The sequence below is a fragment of the Sciurus carolinensis genome, chromosome 15 (genome assembly GCF_902686445.1).
Source record: "Sciurus carolinensis chromosome 15, mSciCar1.2, whole genome shotgun sequence".
NCBI lineage: Eukaryota > Metazoa > Chordata > Mammalia > Rodentia > Sciuridae > Sciurus > Sciurus carolinensis.
The window spans coordinates 44,654,380-44,660,599 of NC_062227.1; the positions used below are offsets into that span (position 1 = coordinate 44,654,380).

A 6,220-nucleotide genomic window follows, 5' to 3' on the forward strand; every position below is an offset into this window, starting at 1 on the left:
CATGCCAGATCCTGCTCTTGAATCCTTTCAGATAGTTTTCCCTTAGCCTGGGGTAGCTTCCTCTCACTCCTGTGCTGGCCGTGCCTTTGCTGAATACTCAAGTGTGACTGCTAAGCTGGACACGGTGGCACACGCCTAAAATCTCAGCAGCTAGGGAGGCTGAGACAGGAGGATCATGAGTTCAAAGTCAGCCTCAGCAACTTAGCAAAACCCTGTCTCTAAATAAAATACAAAAAAGTGTTGGAGGGCTGGGGAGATAGCTCAGTTGGTAGAGTGCTTGCCTTGGAAGCACGAGGCCCTGGGTTCGATCCCCAGTACCACACACACACAAAAAAAGTGTTGGAGATGTGGCTCAGTGAGTTCAATACCAGGTTAAAAAAAAAAAAAAAAGGTGACCATCATCAGATAGTATACTAGATTCTCACTTTGTCCTGAGACTTTTGGCCAACTTGATCTCCCTGAGCCGTGCAGTTCTGAGCCTTGCTAGGCTCTGTCCATGTCCCCTCTCTCAGGGCAACAACCTGGGAACTCTCTAAATGCGCACAGCTGAGGCAACCATAGGGCTCTCCTCATTTGTTTCCTGTCTCTCAAGATTAATCTTCAAGGTTGACTGCTGCCCAATGTTGTAAAGCCATTGTTTCATATATTTTTATCCTGATTGAAACAGGAGAGTAAATTTGGTCCCTGCCAGTCCATCTTGAGTAGAACCAAATGTCCTTTTCTTTATTGAGGTTTAAATAATCACCATTAATACCTTGTACATTTTAAAAATAGTCCCTTTGGTACTTTTCTTCTCTCTCTCTCTCTCATTCTTTCTGAAGCCCCAGTTATTAGAATGTTGGACCTCCTGTGCTAACCCCTAATTTTATATTCTCTTTTTCTTCTGTTTTCTTTCTGTGTTTCTATTTCCTTTTCTACTTCCTGGAAGATGACCTCAGTTTTGTCTTCATAATCTCCTGTTGAATTTTTCATTTCTGCTATTACATTTTTAATATCTAAGAGATCTCTTTGGTTTTTAAATGTTTCTATTTTATAGCCTCCTGTTTTTATTTAATGGATGTAATATCTCATCTACTTAGAAAATTAATTGTATTTCAAAACATTTTCTTTTGCAGTCTGTATCATCTTAGTTTTCAACCACCTTTTTCTTGTTGTTTATTTGATTTCTATTCATACTATAGACTTTCTTCTATCATAAGGTGATCTCTGGTTTCTCATGCATACTTAAAAAGAGAAATTTAAATTGGAAGTTGGGCATGGTGGTGCACACCTATCATCCCAGTGACTCAGAAGGCTGAGATAGGGGCTGGGGATATAGCTCAGTTGGTAGAGTGCTTGCCTTGCAAGCACAAGGCCCTGCGTTCAATCCCTGCACCGCAAAAAAAAAAAAAAAAAAAAGAAGGCTGAGGTAGAAGGATCACAAGCTCAAGGTCAGCCTCAGCAACTTAGGGAGACCCTGTCTCAAAATAAAAAATAAAAAGGACTGGGATGTAGCTCAGTAGTAGAGTACAAGTATCCCTGGATCATTTTCTAGTACCCACTCACCCACCCTCCAACACACATACACACACACACAAAAAGAAGTTCTTGCCTATTTACACAATAGTAAATTTTATATTTACAAACATTAAACTTTACCAAATTATGTACTGACCCAGTATCCCTTATTCCAAAGTGACTTCCTGTATTTCTCTTCTTGCTAAATTTTTTTCTCTAAGAGTATTATCTAAAAGTTTTTTCTTTTTTATGTAATAAAATTCTATGAAAGTCTCTGTGTTCAAGGATATCTTTATTTCACTTTCACATTAAATAGCAAAATAGCTGGGTAAGAAATTCTAGTTCAATTCTTTTTTGCAACTCTTTCAAATTCATCATTCCATGATCCCTGCATACCAGAAGTTGCTGTTGACAAGTCTGATATTTTTCTGGTTCTGGGCTGTCTGCAGTTTCTCTGGAATGCCATCTTTTTCTCTTTTCTAAATATCCCTAATGAAGCCAAGATACAGACCTCTCTCTAGAAAGGAATAAAGACTCCATGTAATCAAGCCCTGCCTGCACCCACGGTATAACCTCCATCACAAGATTTGTGAGGCCAGTCACTGACCCATCCTCCATAATAGATTCTGCAGCTGAGTATCCAACCACAGAATCATGGAAAACTCAAAATTCTGTTCGTTCTTGCAGAACTTATTACGAAGTATTACATTCCCAAAGGCAAGAACAATGGGGGACAGGAATGGATCCAGGCCCACTTTGGGTTCCATCTAGTTGGAAAGAGATGCTTGCCTTTGTGTCCTTCCTTGAGGCTTCCACATGAGCATTTTCAGAAGAATGTTTGCCTTGGCCAAAGAGGAACCCAGGCACACCTGGGTCTCAAGAGCAACATAATGTGCTGGCAGTGTCTCTGAAGCACAGTGATCCTGCAGGAGAGGGGCATCCTTGGGGAAGAAATGATGGAAAGACACCAAGCTTGGTGATGTACAAGGGTGTGTGTCCACACGAACTCCCTTTTCAGAAGTCAGTGTAGCATATGCAAGACCATGGGTTCAATCTCCAGAACTGAAAAAGAATGTTTATGTTTAAAAAAAAAAAAAAATTCTGTGGAAGCTTTAGGACCAAACTAAGCCTGGAGGAAGGGTAGGCAGAGTGGTGTCAGACCCTGAGGATGACCCGTCTCTGGCCCCAGCACTACCTTACTTCTCTTCTCTCTCCTCCAACTGTCCAAGGCCCCAGCACCTTTTCACCCAGCAAAGAAAGAAGGTAACACTGCACCCATTATGTGCATTAGGTTGAATGTCTTCTTCTCTGCCAACATTTCAGGAAGATGGTCAGAATCTTCCAGAGCCACAACCAGCCTCTAGCACACATGAAGTTAATAATAAATAAAGTCATATGAACTAAACTATAAGGGAAAACAATGGAAAATGCCCTTAAGCTTACATACAATAAAACAACTACCTCTGATGTGGACATTAGAAATTTTGTTGAGTCTAGGTCTTTCATCTTTATATTATGAAAATATTCAAACTTGCACAAAAAGTAAAGAGAATTACATATTGAGCTTCCGTGTACCCATCATCCAGCTTCAACAATTACCAACAATAATCCAATTACCTCTCTCTCTCCACAACCTGATTTTTGCATGAGAGTTTTTAAAGCAAATCCAAGCCTCCATGTAATTTCAATGTAACTACGTATTTCATGTAACTATTAATACTCAAGTTAGCATCTCCATCAGATAAGGATATCATTTTAAAAATTATTCCTTTGGCACTCTCACACTTAACAAACTTAAAGATCACTTGAAGTATTGGAAGAGAGTGGGTAACAGTGAGTTACTCAATCCTATATTAGTTTCCTCTTGCTGTTGCAACAAATTACCACTGATTTAGCAAACTTAAAACAATACAAATTCATTATCTTGTAGTTTTGGAAGTCAGAAGTCCAAAGTCAACTTTAATAGGTTAAAATCAAGGTGTCAGCAGCTCTACTTCCTTTCTGAAGGCTCTAGAGAATATTTCCTTGTCTCCTCTGGTTTCTAGAGGCTGCCCACATTCTGGGGTCATGGTCCCCTTTCCCATCTGCAGAGTCAGCAATGTTACATCTTCCTGACCATTTGCTTGTCGAGTTAAATCGTCTTCTCTACCATCTTTGCTTCCCTCTTCTTCTTTGAAGTCCACTTATTATGTTACATGGGCTCAATTTAGGAAATCCAGGATAATCTCCTCTATTTTAAGGTCAGCTCACGAGGAACCTTAATTTCATCTGCAACCTTTATTCTGTTTTCCCACATAAACTAACAGTCACAGTTTTCAGGGATGAGGATATAAATATCTTTGGGGGACCGTCTCCCATAGCCCCATCCTAATATACTTATAAATAAATTTTAGGCACAAGGTGGTGAGCAGAAGCCAGGAGAAGCAAAATAATAATAGAATTTGGAAAACCACAAGAGAAGGGATTCAAGCTTTGCATAAGAAGCTTCAGGGGAAAGCCTTCCGATACCCTTATCATGAAGACAAGAAATCTGAAATTCCCATGAGAAAGATGCCAGGGAAATGGAAAAGCTCCCAGTGTAAGCTCTATTTAGTGTTTGGAGGAGGATGGTTATAAGGCCCTTCCTTCTCTAAATAGATTCAGTCATGCTACATGGGCCCTTGATAATAGGAAGAGTTGCTGTGGAACTTTTTTAAATTATGGAAATCTAAACCAGTGTTGACATAAAACTTTGGCCCGTCTAATGAGGTTGCTGGCTCTCATTGTTGGTAGGTGTTGCAGAAAGACCCAGAGGCTTAGAGAGAGAATAGCTGTCAAGATGAGAACAGGGACCTCAGTGTTCCTCTCTGGAAGAACGTACAAAAGGTACATTGTCTTGGATATGCCTGTTCTGAAGGACAGCACAAATCTAGAAAAAATATTGTTGAAAGAGATATTTAATCACTTCAGTTTTCTTCCTCTCTTGAAACATTAGGAAATATCAAACGCAATTTGTTCAGTTTTATTAAGGGATGCATGAAAGAAAGAAAAACTAAAAAACAAAACAAGAACAAACATACTTGTTGACTGGCTTATAATGATCTCTTAGGCTTCATTTCTAGGCTTGAAATGCCTTTAGGTAAACCAAGCCTACCTTGTTCAAGAAGAATTGATCCAGACATTCCTGAGATAAGCACACTCACACAGTCTCTATATTTTCTGTTTATTCTTCATGTATTAAAAACCTCTTGATTGTATGGTTAATTCATAAACCATTTCCAAATACCAACATTTTGAGGCTTCTCCTTTAGGTATTTTCTGTATTCTAAAATCGTTGTTTGTTAGCTTTCCATTGCTATAACACACAACCTGATAAAATTAACTTAAGGAAGAAAAGATTTGGCTCACAGTCTCAGAGGTTTTAATTCATGGTCAGCTATCTCTATTGCTTTTTTTTTTTTTTTTTTTTTGCGGTGCTAGGGATCGAACCCAGGGCCTCGTGTTTGCAAGGCAAGCACTCTACCGACTGAGCTATCTCCCCAACCTTCTCTATTGCTTTTAGGTCTGTAGTGAGGCAGAATATGGGGGGGGGGGGGGGGGTGGAATGTGTTGGAACAAAGCTGTCAGCTCATGGCAGCTGGGAAGTAAAGAGCTGTCTTTATAGCAAAGTCCTTCCCCCCAAACCCATTAAGCTATGAAGCCATAAATGGGTTGATTTAATGAGGTCAGTGCCTTCATGATCCAGTCACCTCCCAGAGGCCCCACCTACGGACACTGCAGGATTGGAGACCAAACCTCCAATACATGAGCTCTGGGGGGATGTTTCAAATTCAAAAGGTAATATTGTGTTATTAATGTGGTATAATCCCTATGTTTAGTTTTATGAAACAGCAATATTTTGCTATTTGTATGTCTTGGTATGTGTGGGTGTGTATCCACAAATGCTTTGCACTTTTTTTCTTTTTTTTTTTTTGTGGTGCTGGGGATTGAACCCAGGACCTTGTGCTTGCAAGGCGAGCACTCTACCAGCTGAGCTATCTCCCCAGCCCTGCTTTGCACTTTTATTTGCATATGTGTGTAAAGAAATTAACCAACCAACCAACCAACCACTGTTCTGCTTCCACACCAAAGTGACTTTTTAAGAACTGTCAAATTACAGTGAATTTAAGTATGCAGTATGTGCAGGGCAAATTAAAAACAAGCAAAACATTAGAGTACTCTCCTAGCATTTTTATCTGAATTTTAATTTAAAACAGAAAACTGTGGCTACCACATGGATTGTGCTTGTTCTATCTATTCACTCAGCTTCAAAAGAAAGGTGAGTCTAGCTTCTGTTTTGTGCAGGCCAGGTTCAACAAGCTGCCAGCCTTCCATGGGGCTAATCAATGTCAGAGGATGGCTTGGGGACCTCGGATGTCCATCAGGATTCTCTCGCAGGGTCTTGGGAGTAGAAATCTTCTTGGGGTCCCCATGGATACTGCATCCTCTGCCTTGGGCACTGGATGATATTGATGATGCTGAGATTCCAACTCTGTCAAGGACATCTTTGAAACAGGAGCTAATGGGAAGAAAGTGAGTGTAAATGGCTCCAGCAAGGTTCAAGCCCACCGTCTCACAGTGCTGACTGTGCCGTTTGATTACTAGGAACCTGTCCTTCTTGTGGGAACCTAGAGAGGTTGGGGAATCACTCTGGGAACCAAAGGGGGAACAAAAGGAAGTGTCACGTGCCTATACTTGGCTGTCA

General features: G+C 40.4%; 1 non-coding gene across 1 annotated transcript; it reads left to right on the plus strand.

Annotated features, from left to right (window-relative positions):
* The first annotated feature begins 251 nt into the window (after nt 1–251).
* Nucleotides 252–320, plus strand: Trnap-ugg (transfer RNA proline (anticodon UGG)). The gene has a single exon. It is a non-coding gene; the product is annotated as a tRNA-Pro (tRNA).
* Nucleotides 321–6,220: the final 5,900 nt, after the last annotated feature.